This window comes from Pseudorca crassidens, chromosome 13 (genome assembly GCF_039906515.1).
Source record: "Pseudorca crassidens isolate mPseCra1 chromosome 13, mPseCra1.hap1, whole genome shotgun sequence".
NCBI lineage: Eukaryota > Metazoa > Chordata > Mammalia > Artiodactyla > Delphinidae > Pseudorca > Pseudorca crassidens.
In genome coordinates, this window is record NC_090308.1 from 48,739,571 (window position 1) to 48,754,710 (window position 15,140).

The following is a 15,140-nucleotide window of genomic DNA, read 5'->3' on the forward strand; positions in this document are numbered from 1 at the left end:
TTTGACAGGGATTTCATTGAATCTGTAGATTGCTTTGGGTAGTAGAGTCATTTTCACAATGTTGATTCTTCCAATCCAAGAACATGGTATATCTCTCCACCTGTTTGTATCATCTTTAATTTCTTTCATCAGTGTTTTGTAATTTTCTGCATATAGGTCTTTTGTCTCCTTAGGTAGGTTTATTCCTAGGTATTTTATTCTTTTTGTTGCAGTGGTAAGTGGGAGAGTTTTCTTGATTTAACTTTCAGATTTTTCATCATTAGTGTATAGGAATGCCAGAGATTTCTGTGCATTAATTTTGTATCTGCTACTTTACCAAATTCATTGATTAGCTCTAGTAGTTTTCTGGTAGCATCTTTAGGATTCTCTATATGTAGTATCATGTCATCTGCAAACAGTGACAGCTTTACTTCTTCTTTTCCGATTTGGATTCCTTTTATTTCTTTTTCTTTTCTGCTTGATGTGGCTAAAACTTCCAAAACTATGTTAAATAAGAGTGGTGAGAGTGGGCAACCTTGTCTTGTTCCTGATCTTAGTGGAAATGGTTTCAGTTTTTCACCATTGAGGATGATGTTGGCTTTGCGTTTCTCATATATGGCCTTTATTATGTTGAGGAAAGTTCCCTCTATGCCTACTTTCTGGAGGGTTTTTATCATAAATGGGTGTTGAATTTTGTCGAAAGCTTTCTCTGCATCTATTGAGATCATCCAATGATTTTCACCTTTAATTTGTTAATATGGTGTATCACATTGATTGATTTGCATATATTGAAAAATCCTTGCATTCCTGGGATAAACTGCACTTGATCACGGTATATGATTCTTTTAATGTGCTGTTGGATTCTGTTCGCTAGTATTTGGTTGAGGATTTTTGCATCTATGTTCATCAGTGATATTGGCCTGTAGTTTTCTTTCTTTGTGACATCCTTGTCTGGTTTTGGTATCAGGGTGATGGTGGCCTCGTAGAATGAGTTTGGGAGTGTTCCTCCTTCTGCTATATTTTGGAAGAGTTTGAGAAGGATAGATGTTAGCTCTTCTATAAATGTTTGATAGAATTTGCCTGTGAAGCCATCTGGTCCTGGGCTTTAGATTGTTGGAAGATTTTTAATCACAGTTTCAATTTCAGTGCTTATGATTGGTCTGTTCATATTTTCTATTTCTTCTTGATTCAGTCTCGGGAGGTTGTGCATTTCTAAGAATTTGTCATTTTCTTCCAGGTTGTCCATTTTATTGGCATAGAGTTGCTTGTAGTAATCTCTCATGATCCTTTGTATTTCTGCAGTGTCAGTTGTTACTTCCCCTTTTTCATTTCTAATTCTATTGATCTGTGTCTTCTCCCTTTTTTTCTTGATGAATCTGGCTAATGGTTTATCAATTTTGTTTATCTTCTCTTGGAACCAGCTTTTAGCCTTACTGATCTTTGCTATTTTTTCCTTCATTTCTTTTTCATTTATTTCTGATCTGATCTTTATGATTTCTTTCCTTCTGCTAACTTTGGGATTTTTTTGGTCTTCTTTCTCTAATTGCTTTAGGTGTAAGGCAGGTTGTTTATTTGAGATGTTTCTTGTTTCTTAAGGTAGGATTGTATTGCTATAAACTTCCGTCTTAGAACTGCTTTTGCTGCATCCCATAGGTTTTGGGTCGTCGTGTTTCCATTGTCATTTGTCTCTAGGTACTTTTTGATTTCTTCAGTGATCTCTTGGTTATTAAGTAGTGTATTGTTTAGCCTCCATGTATTTGTATTTTTTTACAGATTTTTTCCTGTAATTGATATCTAGTCTCATAGCGTTGTGGTTGGAAAAGATACTTGATACGTTTTCAATTTTCTTAAATTTAGCGAGGCTTGACTTGTGACCCAAGATATGATCTATCCTGGAAAATGTTCCATGAGCACTTGAGAAGGAAGTCTATTCTGTTGTTTTTGGATGGAATGTCCTATAAATATCAATTAAGTGCATCTTGTTTAATGTATCATTTAAAGCTTGTGTTTCCTTACTTATTTTCATTTTGGATGATCTGTCCACTGGTGAAAGTGGGGTGTTAAAGTTCCTGACTCTGACTGTGTTACTGTCAATTTCCTCTTTTATGGCTGTTAGTGTTTGCCTTATGTATTGAGGTGCTCCTATGTGGGGTCCATAAATATTTACAATTATTATATCTTCTTCTTGGATTGATCCCTTGATCATTATGTAGTGTCCTTCTTTGTCTCTTCTAATAGTCTTTATTTTAAAGTCTATTTTGTCTGATATGAGAATTGGTACTCCAGCTTTCTTTTGATTTCCATTTGAATGGAATATCTTTTTCCATCCCCTCACTTTCAGTCTGTATGTGTCCCTAGGTCTGAAGTCGGTCTCTTGTAGGCAGCATATATGGGTCTTGTTTTCGTATTCATTCAGCCAGTTTATGTGTTTTGGTTGGAGCATTTAACCCATTTACATTTAAGGTAATTATCGATATGTATGTTCCTATTACCATTTTCTTAATTGTTTTGGGTTTGTTATTGTAGGTCTTTTGCTTCTCCTGTGTTTCCTACCTGGAGAAATTCCTTTAGCATTTGTTGTAAAGCTGGTTTGGTTGTACTGAATTCTCTTAGCTCTTGCATGTCTGTAAAGGTTTTAATTTCTCCATCAAATCTGAATGATATTCTTTCTGGATAGAGTAATCTTGGTTGTAGGTTTTTCCCTTTCCTCACTTTAAATATGTCCTGCCAGTCCCTTCTGGCTTGCAGAGTTTCTGCTGAAAGATCAGTTGTTAACCTTATGGGGATTCCCTTGTGTGTTATTTGTTGTTTTTCCCTTGCTGCTTTAAATATTTTTTCCTTTGTATTTAATTTTTGATAGTTTGATTAATATGTGTCTTGGCGTGTTTCTCCTTGGATTTATCCTGTATGGGACTCTCTGTGCTTCCTGGACTTAACTATTTCCTTACCCATATTAGGGAAGTTTTCAACTGTAATCTCTTCAGATATTTTCTCCGTCCCTTTTTCTCTTCTTCTTCTGGGACCCCTATAATTCGAATGTTGGTGCATTTAATAGTCCCAGAGGTCTCTGAGACTGTCCTCAATTCTTTTCATTCTTTTTTCTTTATTCTGCTCTGCAGTAGTTATTTCCACGATTTTATCTTCTGCGTTGCTTATCCATTTTTCTGCCTCAGTTATTCTACTATTGATCCCTTCTAGAGAATTTTTAATTTCACTTATTGTGTTGTTCATGATTGCTTGTTTGCTCTTTAGTTCTTCTAGGTCCTTGTTAAACATTTCTTGTATTTTCTCCATTCTATTTCCAAGATTTTGCATCATCTTTATTCTCATTACTCTGCATTCTTTTTCAGGTAGACTGACTATTTCCTCTTCATTTGTTAGGTCTCGTGGGTTTTTGTCTTGCTCCTTCATCTGCTGTGTGTTTCTTTGTCTTCTCATTTTGCTTAACTTACTGTGTTTGAGGTCTCCTTTTCAGAGGCTGCAGGTTCATAGTTCCCGTTGTTTTTCGTGTCTGTTCCCAGTGGCTAAGGTTGGTTCAGTGGGTTGTATAGATTTCCTAGTGGAGGGGACTAGTGCCTGTGTTCTGGTGGATGAGGCTGGATCTTGTCTTTCTGGTGGGCAGGTCCACGTCTGGTGGTGTGTTTTGTGGTGTCTGTGACCTTATTATGATTTTAGGCAGCCTCTCTGCTAATGGGTGGGGTTGTGTTCCTGTCTTGCTAGTTGTTTGGCATAGGGTATCCAGCACTGTAGCTTGCTAGTCATTGAGTGGAGCTTGGCGTTGACAAGGAGATCTCTCGGAGATTTTCACCGTTTGATATTACGTGGAGCTGGGAGGTCTCTGGTGGACCAATGTCCTGAACTTGGCTCTCCCATCTCAGAGGCACAGCCCTGATGCCTGGCTGGAGCAACAAGTACCTGTCCTCCACACAGCTCAGAATAAAAGGAAGAACAAAAGAAAGAAAGTAAGAAAAAGATAAAATTAAATTAAATTTAATTAAAAAGTTATTAAAATAAAAAACAAAAAATAATTGTTTAAAAAAATTTTTTAAGTAATTAAAAGAAAGAAAGAAGGGAACAACCAAAACAAAAAACAAATCCACCAATGATAACAAGTGCTGAAAACTATACTAAAAAATAAATAAATAAACAACGGACAGACAGAACCCTAGTACAAATGGTGAAAGCAAAGCTATACAGACAAAAATCACACACAGAAGCATACACACTCACAAAAAGGGAAAAAGGGAAAACTATATATATATATATATATATATATATATATATATATTTGCTCCAAAAGTCCACCTCCTCAATTTGGGATGATTCTTTGTCTATTCAGGTATTCCACAGATGCAGGGTACATCACGTTGATTGTGGAGATTTAATCCGCTGCTCCTGAGGCTGCTGGGAGAGTTTCCCTTTCTCTTCTTTGTTCGCACAGCTCCCAGGGTTCAGCTTTGGATTTGGACCCGCCTTTGCGTGTAGATCGCCTGAGGGCGTCTGTTCTGGCTCAGACAGGACGGGGTTAAAGGAGCCGCTGATTCTGGGGCTCTGGCTCACTCAGGCCGTGGGGAGGGAGGGGTACGGATGCGGGGCGAGCCTGCGGCGGCAGAAGCCAGCGTGATGTTGCACCAGCCTGAGGCGCGCCGTGCTTTCTCCTGGGGAAGTTGGACCCTGGCAGTGGCGGGCTGCACAGGCTCCCGGGAGGGGAGGTGTGGACAGTGACCTGTGCTTGCACACAGGCTTCTTGGTAGCTGCAGCAGCAGCCTTAGCGTCTCATGCCTGTCTCAGGGGTCCATGCTGATAGCCGCGGCTCGTGCCAGTCTCTGGAGCTCCTTTAAGCGGCGCTCTTCATCCCCTCTCCTCGCACACCAGGAAAGAAAGAGGGAAGAAAAAGTCTCCTGCCTCTCCGGCAGCTCCAGACTTTCTCCCGGACTCCCTCCTGGCTAGCCGTGGCGCACTAGCCCCCTCAGGCTGTGTACACGCAGCCAACCCCAGTCCTCTCCCTGGGATCCGACCTCCGAAGCCCGAGCCTCAGCTCCCAGCCCCCGCCTGCCCCGGTGGGTGAGCTGACAAGCCTCTCGGGCTGGTGAGTGCTGGTCGGCACTGATCTTCTGTGCGGGAATCTCTCCGCTTTGCCCTCCGCACCCCTGTTGCTGTGCTGTTCTCCAAGGCTCCGAAGCTTCCCCGCCTCCGCCACCCGCCCTCTCTGCGCGGGAAGGGGCGTCCTCGTGTGTGGAAACCTTTCCGCCTTCACAGATCCCTCCCACTGGTACAGGTCCCATCCCTATTCTTTTGTCTCTGTTTTTTGTTTTCTTTTGCCCTACCCAGGTACGTGGGGAGTTTCTTGCCTTTTGGGAGGTCTGAGGTCTCCTGCCAGCATTCAGTAGGTGTTCTGTAGGAGTTGTTCCACATGTAGATGTATTTCTGATGTATTTGTGGGGAGGAAGGTGATCTCTGCATCTTACTCTTCCGCCATCTTGAAGCTCCTCCTGGCTCCAGGCTTTTTAATGACAAGTATAAAGGATTTGATGAGACGAAATGAGCTCACCCTATGTGTTCAACTATCTGGTTTACTAACAGTTGAACATTTTTTAAAAATCGCCACAACTAAAAAAATCTAATATATGGTGGGGTTCTGTTGTTAACTCCAGTCCCTCCTCCCTGTGGAAGGGGTGAGGGCTTACCCAGGAGCCTGATAGAAATACCCTGACCCCACCTGGGTTCAGTTCTTGAGTGTGTGCTGATCTTTTCCATGTCATGTGCCAGTTTACATCAGAATGGTCACAGCTGGGTGGACGTATTCCTGACAGAATTCCCATTCTGTTTGCAGGAGTTCAGAATCCACTCTTTATGTTCACCTTCTTCAATTGCACCCCTCATTCTTGTTCCTAATCTGCTGCTTCACAGACCCATGTGGTGTCAGAACTTAAGGAAGTCTGCTTTCCTCCATGTGCCCTTTGTGGGGCTGGCCTGCTGCCTCTCCTGAATGGCTTCTCTCTCCCTGCAGTGTGGGGAGGGCTGACAGGGCCCACCTCATTTTGGGCAGGGAAAGAACAACTTCTAAAGCAAGTTGCTATAGTTACCAAGTCTCCCCCAGTGCATAGCAGTCGCTGGCTTTATGCTCCTTTTTTGTGTTGCTCTATCAGACACTCTCCTTCGTACAGCAACTTGGGGTTTTGTTAATAATCATCATGCCCACTTACACATGGGCCACGTACAGAATGAGAAACACAGGGACTCTATTATGGGGAGCACGCACATAGACCCACACGCCCATACATGCATATTTTAAGTTTGACATGCCTTAAATCACAGATGTTTTTCAACCAGAATTTCTTGCACTGAATCCATTTTAAAAGGTTTTCTACAATGATAACATTATATATGGAATCATTTTGTACATTGCAGAAAAATGTTTGTTTCTATGTTTCTGAACACAAATTATCTGCGTGGAAAGTTTCCCCAATTCTCTTCTCAGTAATTATCTATTTTCTATCTCTAGGAGAAAGAAAATAAAATAGAAGTTGATTGTAGATTAAATGATTCATTTGTGAGCATTTTTGAAAGTTAATGTTTCAAATCAGACCCATTGTTGAGAGTTTTCCATTATTTGTGCATGATGGTAATTACCAGAAATGGTGACATTTGGAGTCTAATTGAGTTCCTCTCTTATCTGACAGGCACAAATGTTCTAAGCAGAAATTCAGAAAATTAATGCGGTGAGTGATGAACACTGTATGAACAGAGCCTTTCCCTTCACCCAGCTCTCAAGGAAAACACACCCGGACGCCAAACCAGAATTGTAGTTAGTTAGCATCTCAAGGCAGGCATGGTGACAAGAGCTGTGTGTGCTCCTGGATCTCCCCTCATATGCTTCCATCCTCTCCCCACCCCATCGTCTCCTGTCCTTCCCAGGCTTCCTTGCCTGGCGGGGCACATGTGCTGCTAGGAGTGAACAGGCCACTGGCCCACCCTCTGAGCTGACTTTCTAGCTGGAGATTCTTGGCTTTGTATCTCCCTTAGGTTGCATTGCTGAAGTGAGGCTCTTGGTGGCAGCCCTGGCTCTTTGGCTCATCATTCATGCCCCCTGGCAGATTAATTTGGGGATCACTTCCTCTGTCTGAAGGTGAAGACCTTTACCTGTCACCGCCTCTGAGGTATGCCATCTGGGCCACCCACAAGGAAGGTCAGCCTGGGCACTGCATAAACTACAACATGCTAAAGTGATTGGGAGGGGAAAAAAAAGGCAGCTGTGTCTCTTCCACAGGGGTGGGCGTCCACATCTGGCAGGTGGGCTTCTGGGTCTGGTGGGTGGGCTTCGGTGAGCTGCTTTCTTACTGGGAAGTTAAAAAATATGGGTGTAATGTTGAATTTCCAGATAGGTTTCTCCAAAGACAAGCCAAAGTAAGAGCAACCCCAGCAGGGGAGGGGAGGTGCCTACACTGGCTAGTCCTGAAAGTCCCTGAAAGTCCCAAGGGGTGGTATAAATCCATGCAGCCTTATCACCCCCTTACCCAACGCCTAGCTACCAGCTACCCTCTTTCCCCCAGACTTGTACTCTCCAAGCAGAATGGGGCCCCTCTGTCACTCTCCCATCGAGGCTGCATGCCCTGTTTCTACCTGCTCCCTAGGCTACTTGCAGCTAGTTTCAAACTGTCTGCCGCAAGTCCCCCAGCCCCCTAGGAAGGCCCCGTGTGAGACCCAGATTTCAAAGCACTTCAGGCCCTCTGGAAGAAGAAAAGGAAAAGACTATATCTGTCTCCCTGAATTCTCACTCTGCCTCCTGGACCCAGAAAGACCATCAGTCTCTGCTTAGGGTCCCCCTCCCTGCCCTGCAGCCTGGAACTCTCTCCAGGCAGTAGACTGCATCAAGTGTTGGACTCACCTCATTTATTTCTCTTCTCTCAGGGATGGCTGTCCCATGCTGCCTGTTCTTCAGTGTCTGAAAACAATTGTTTCATATATCTTATCTGTTTTAGTCGGTCTTTAAGGCAGGGGGACAAATCTATACCCTGTTACCCCACTGTGGCCAGAAGCAAAGTCCTCTTCTTCATGAAACACATTCTTTTCTATTGGATTCCATGCCCTGACATTCTCTTGCTTTGTCTCTTGCTCTCTAGGAGCTCCTCTTAGTCTACTTGGCAGGCTCGTGCTCCCCAGCCTGCCATTAACTGTTGGAGCTCCTCCATCTTCCATGGCCCTCTTCTCTCCTCCCACTCTCTAACTGCTCCCTGGGCGACCTCGTCCAGGCCCAGGGCTTTGGTAACCACCTATATTACAAACTAGGTTCCTGGTCCCGAGCTCCTGTTACAGATGCCCAACTGCCCCTGACTACACAACTTGAATGTCCCTAAGCACCTCAAACTACATGTCTGAAGGGTATTCATTATCTTTTCTCAGATTTGACCCTTCTCTTACTATATAACCAGTTATGAAGTCAAAACCCATATATCTCCCTTGACACCTCTCTCTGCCCCCCACCTCATATCAAATCCACCAAGTCTTGCTGATCCTTCTTCAAAAAGATCTCTAATACCTGTTTCCTCTTCATCTGTACACTGTGGTCCAAGTGGTAACTCCTAATTGGTCTTCACCATCTCTTCCTATTTTGTTCTCTACTGCAGGCAATAGTGATTTTTTTTTAAGTGCATATCTGATGACTTCCTGTGACTGCTTCAAATACTTTAAAGACTTTCCATTGTTCTGCCCCATCTGGCCCCTCTCTGGCTTGGGCTCACAGCACACCTGGTCAATCTCCCCTTCCCACCCTCACTGGCCTTCTTCCAGTCCTCAAAGGCCACACTCCCTCCTGCCACTGCTGTCCCCTCTGCTTAGAATGGCCATCGCCCACTTTGCCTGCTTCTCCTCCAGAGTCAGGGCAGCCTGACTAGGTCAGGTCCCCTGTTACATGCTCTCACGGTTCCATGTACCTCCTTTTCTTGGCACAATTATAACTTTAGTTTTATTTGTCTAATTCTGTGATCAGTGTTGGTCTTCCCCCTAGACTTGGTAAGTTCCATGATGGTTGTTAAATCTATTTTTCCTCACCACCATGTTGCCAGCTCTGATGTTCAGGTTTGGGACTCCGGAGTATCCTGGGGAGCACATGAGTACAATGGGCGCTCGGGAAGCAGGAAGAGTTGCCCAGCTCCCCGGCCCTGGGAGGGGCCCTGAGGGAAAGTCACACACCAGGGGTACAGGGACCACAGCTGTCCACCAAGAGGAGGAGAGGATAAGCCCCCTGTGGAGGCTGGGGCACCACAAACTGCTGTGCTTCTGACGTTGTAGTGCCCTCTCTGCTACCAAAGTGGCGGAACTGTTCTAAGCTCTTAAGGTGATCCACTCAACTTTATTGTCCTTCCAATATTTTAATAAAACTCTTAGACAAAAAGAAAGAAAAAAAATAAAACCAGGCATGACAACTGGAGCTATCACCTCAAAGACCCACAGAGGAGGCTGCTACTCTGAGCTGCGGGCACATGAATGGCACACGGGGCAACACCAAGGTATAGGCTCTGGCTGCGGATTCCTCCACTGAGTGAGGGCCCCGCCCCAGGCCCCGCCCTCTCCTCCTCTGCTCTGTCACTTTTCCTCACGGGAGAGAAGCACCAGGAAAGCATGGGGGCTGAGCCGGGCCTGGTCTCGGACCCAGAAACCACACACAGGCCCTGGGTAATTTCAGATCCCCTGCAAGAAAGGAGCAACACGGTTTGTGCACAGCAGGGGGTTCTTTGCATTTTCTCCTTGATGCCACATTGAAGCAGTGTTTTGCTGAGGGAGAGCCCCAGGCCCTCTGTGCGAGGTGGGGTTGAGCTCACAGCACGGGGCGCCTTTCTGACCGCAGGCAGGCTCAGGGTGTTTCTTCTACACAACAAACACGACCGCCTCTTGAAAAGGTGCTAGGCAAGGACCTTACGCTTAGAGAATATTTCAGCGTGCAGCATGTTAATATGGGCACGAGCGGGAGGGAGGGTTAGTATGTTATAATGAAGGCCCCAGAGGGAGCGTTATTAGCGGCACTCTGACAGCAGATGGCATTTGTTCTTTTTTTTTTACATCTTTATTGGAGTATAATTGCTTTACAATGGTGTGTTAGTTTCTGCTTTATAACAAAGTGAATCAGTTATATATATACATATGTTCCCATATCTCTTCCCTCTTGCGTCTCCCTCCCTCCCACCCTCCCTATCCCACCCCTCCAGCCGGTCACAGAGCACCGAGCTGATCTCCCTGTGCTATGCGGCTGCTTCCCACTAGCTATCTACCTTACGTTTGGTAGTGTATATATGTCCATGCCTCTCTCTCGCTTTGTCACAGCTCACCCTTCCCCCTCCCCATATCCTCAAGTCCATTCTCTAGTAGGTCTGTGTCTTTATTCCCGTCTTACCCCTAGGTTCTTCATGACATTTTTTTTTTCTTAAATTCCATATATATGTGTTAACACACGGTATTTGTCTTTCTCTTTCTGACTTACTTCACTCTGTATGACAGACTCTAGGTCCATCCACCTCATTACAAATAGCTCAATTTCGTTTCATTTTATGGCTGAGTAGTATTCTATTGTATATATGTGCCACATCTCCTTTATCCATTCATCCGATGATGGACACTTAGGTTGTTTCCGTCTCCTGGCTATTGTAAATAGAGCTGCAATGAACATTTTGGTACATGACTCTTTTTGAATTATGGTTTTCTCAGGGTATATGCCCAGTAGTGGTGTTGCTGGGTCATATGGTAGTTCTATTTGTAGTTTTTTAAGGAACCTTCATACTGTTCTCCATAGTGGCTGTACCAATTCACATTCCCACCAGCAGTGCAGGAGTGTTCCCTTTTCTCCACACCCTCTCCAGCATTTATTGTTTCTAGATTTTTTGATGACGGCCATTCTGACTGGTGTGAGATGATATCTCATTGTAGTTTTGATTTGCATTTCTCTAATGATTGATGATGTTGAGCATTCTTTCATGTGTTTGTTGGCAGTCTGTATATCTTCTTTGGAGAAATGTCTATTTAGGTCTTCTGCCCATTTCTGGATTGGGTTGTTTGTTTTTTGTTATTGAGCTGCATGAGCTGTTTGTAAATTTTGGAGATTAATCCTTTGTCAGTTGCTTCATTTGCAAATATTTTCTCCCATTCTGAGGGTTGTCTTTTGGTCTTGTTTATGGTTTCCTTTGCTGTGCAAAAGCTTTGAAGTTTCATTAGGTCCCATTTGTTTATTTTTGTTTTTATTTCCATTACTCTAGGAGGTTGGTCAGGAAGGATCTTGCTGTGATTTATGTCATAGAGTGTTCTGCCTATGTTTTCCTCTAAGAGTTTGATAGTTTCTGGCCTTACATTTAGGTCTTTAATCCATTTTGAGCTTATTTTTGTGTATGGTGTTAGCGAGTGATCTAATCTCATACTTTTACATGTACCTGTCCAGTTTTCCCAGCACCACTTATTGAAGAGGCTGTCCTTTCTCCACTGTACATTCCTGCCACCTTTATCAAAGTTAAGGTGTCCATATGTGCGTGGGTTTATCTCTGGGCTTTCTATCCTGTTCCATTGATCTATCTTTCTGTTTTTGTGCCAGTACCATACTGTCTTGATTACTGTAGCTTTGTAGTATAGTCTGAAGTCAGGGAGCCTGATTCCTCCAGCTCCTTTTTTCGTTCTCAAGATTGCTTTGGCTATTCGGGGTCTTTTGTGTTTCCAAACAAATTGCGAAATTTTTTGTTCTAGTTCTGTGAAAAATGCCAGTGGTAGTTTGATAGGGATTGCATTGAATCTGTAGATTGCTTTGGGTAGTAGAGTCATTTTCACAATGTTGATTCTTCCAATCCAAGAACATGGTATATCTCTCCATCTATTTGTATCATCTTTAATTTCTTTCATCAGTGTCTTATAATTTTCTGCATGCAGGTCTTTTGTCTCCTTAGGTAGGTTTATTCCTAGGTATTTTATTCTTTTTGTTGCAGTGGTAAGTGGGAGAGTTTTCTTGATTTAACTTTCAGATTTTTCATCATTAGTGTATAGGAATGCAAGAGATCTCTGTGCATTAATTTTGTACCCTGCTACTTTACCAAATTCATTGATTAGCTCTAGTAGTTTTCTGGTGGCATCTTTAGGGTTCTCTATGTGTAGTATCATGTCATCTGCAAACAGTGACAGCTTTACTTCTTCTTTTCTGCTTTGGATTCCTTTTATTTCCTTTTCTTCTCTGAATGCTGTGGCTAAAACTTCCAAAACTATGTTGAATAATAGTGGTGGGAGTGGGCAACCTTGTCTTGTTCCTGATCTTAGTGGAAATGGTTTCAGTTTTTCACCATTGAGGATGATGTTGGCTGTGGGTTTGTCATATATGGCCTTTATTATGTTGAGGAAAGTTCCCTCTATACCTACTTTCTGGAGGGTTTTTATCATAAATGGGTGTTGAATTTTGTCAAAAGCTCTCTCTGCATCTATTGAGATCATCATATGGTTTTTCTCCTTCTGTTTGTTAATATGGTGTATCACATTGATTGATTTGCATATTTTGAGGAATCCTTGCATTCCTGGGGTAAACCCCACTTGATCATGGTGTATGATCCTTTTAATGTGCTGTTGGACTCTGTTTGCTAGTATTTGGTTGAGGATTTTTGCATCTATGTTCATCAGTGATATTGGCCTGTAGTTTTCTTTCTTTGTGACATCCTTGTCTGGTTTTGGTATCAAGGAGACGGTGGCCTCGTAGAATGAGTTTGGGAGTGTTCCTCCCTCTGCTATATTTTGGAAGAGTTTGAGAGGGATAGGTGTTATCTCTTCTATAAATGTTTGAAAGAATTCGCCTGTGAAGCCATCTGGTCCTGGGCTTTTGCTTGTTGGAAGATTTTTAATCACAGTTTCAATTTCAGTGCTTGTGATTGGTCTGTTCATATTTTCTATTTCTTCCTGATTCAGTCTTGGCAGATTGTACATTTCTAAGAATTTGTCCATTTCTTCCAGGTTGTCCATTTTATTGGCATAGAGTTGCTTGTAGTAATCTCTCATGATCTTTTGTATTTCTGCAGTGTCAGTTGTTACTTCTCCTTTTTCATTTCTAATTCTATTGATTTGAGTCTTCTCCCTTTTTCTCTTGATGAGTCTGGCTAATGGTTTATCAATTTTGTTTATCTTCTCTTGGAACCAGCTTTTAGTTTTATTGATCTTTGTTATTGTTTCCTTCATTTCTTTTTCATTTATTTCTGATCTGATCTTTATGATTTCTTTCCTTCTGCTAACTTTGGGATTTTTTTGTTCTTCTTCCTCTAATTGCTTTACGTGCAAGGTTAGGTTGTTTATTCGCGATGTTTCCTGTTTCTTAAGGTAGGCTTGTATTGCTATAAACTTCCCTCTTAGAACTGCTTTTGCTGCATCCCATAGGTTTTGGGTCGTCGTGTCTCCATTGTCATTTGTTTCTAGGTATTTTTTGATTTCCTCTCTGATTTATTCAATGATCACTTCGTTATTAAGTAGTATATTGTTTAGCCTCCATGTGTTTGTATTTTTTACAGATATTTTCCTGTAATTGATATCTAGTCTCATAGCATTGTGGTCAGAAAAGATACTTGATACAATTTCAATTTTCTTAAATTGACCAAGCCTTGATTTGTGACCCAAGATATGATCTATCCTGGAGAATTCTCCATGAGCACTTGAGAAGCATGTGTATTCTGTTGTTTTGGGATGGAATGTCCTATAAATATCAATTAAGTGCATCTTGTTTAATGTATCATTTAAAGCTTGTGTTTCCTTATTTATTTTCATTTTGGATGATCTGTCCATTGGTGAAAGTGGGGTGTTAAAGTCCCCTACTATGTATGTGTTACTGTCGATTTCCCCTTTTATGGCTGTTAGTATTTGCCTTATGTATTGAGGTGCTCCTAAGTTGGGTGCATAAATATTTACAATTGTTATATCTTCTTCTTGGATCGCTCCCTTGATCGTTATGTAGTGTCCTTCTTTGTCTCTTCTAATGGTCTTTATTTTAAAGTCTATTTTGTCTGATATGAGAATTGGTACTCCAGCTTTCTTTTGATGTCCATTTGCCTGAAATATCTTTTTCCATCCCCTTACTTTGAGTCTGTATGTGTCTCTAGGTCTGAAGTGGGTCTCTTGTAGACAGCAAATATATGGGTCTTGTTTTTGTATCCATTCAGCCAATCTGTGTCTTTTGGTGGGAGCATTTAGTCCATTTACATTTAAGGTAATTATCGATATGTATGTTCCCGTTTCCATTTTCTTAATTGTTTTGGGTTTGTAATTGTAGGTCTTTTCCTTCTTTTGTGTTTCTTGCCTAGAGAAGTTCCTTGAGCATTTGTTGTAAAGCTGGTTTAGTGGTGCTGAACTCTCTCAGCTTTTGCTTGTCTGTAAAGGTTTTAATTTCTCCATCAAATCTGAATGAGATCCTTGCTGGATAGAGTAATCTTGGTTGCAGGTTTTTCTCCTTCATCACTTTAAATATGTCCTGCCAGTCCCTTCTGGCTTGTAGAGTTTCTGCTGAAAGATCAGCTGTTAACCTTATGGGGATTCTCTTGTGTGTTATTTGTTGTTTTTCGCTTGCTGCTTTTAATATGTTTTCTTTGTATTTAATTTTTGACAGTTGGATTAGTATGTGTCTTGGCGTGTTTCTCCTTGGATTTATCCTGTATGGGACTCTCTGTGCTTCCTGGACTTGATTAACTATTTCCTTTCCCATATTAGGGAAGTTTTCAACTATAATCTCTTCAAGTATTTTCTCAGTCCCTTTCTTTTTCTCTTCTTCTTCTGGAACCCCTATAATTCGAATGTTGGTGCATTTAATGTTGTCCCAGAGGTCTCTGAGACTGTCCTCAGTTCTTTTCATTCTTTTTTCTTTATTCTGCTCTGCAGTAGTTATTTCCACTATTTTATCTTCCAGGTCACTTATCCGTTCTTCTGCCTCAGTTATTCTGCTATTGATCCCATCTAGAGTATTTTTAATTTCATTTATTGTGTTGTTCATCATTGTTTGTTTCATCTTTAGTTCTTCTAGGTCCTTGTTAAATGTTTCTTGCATTTTCTCTATTCTATTTCCAAGATTTTGGATCATTTTACTATCATTATGCTGAATTGTTTTTCAGGTAGACTACCTATTTCCTCTTCATTTGTTAGGTCTGGTGGGTTTTTATCTTGCTCCTTCA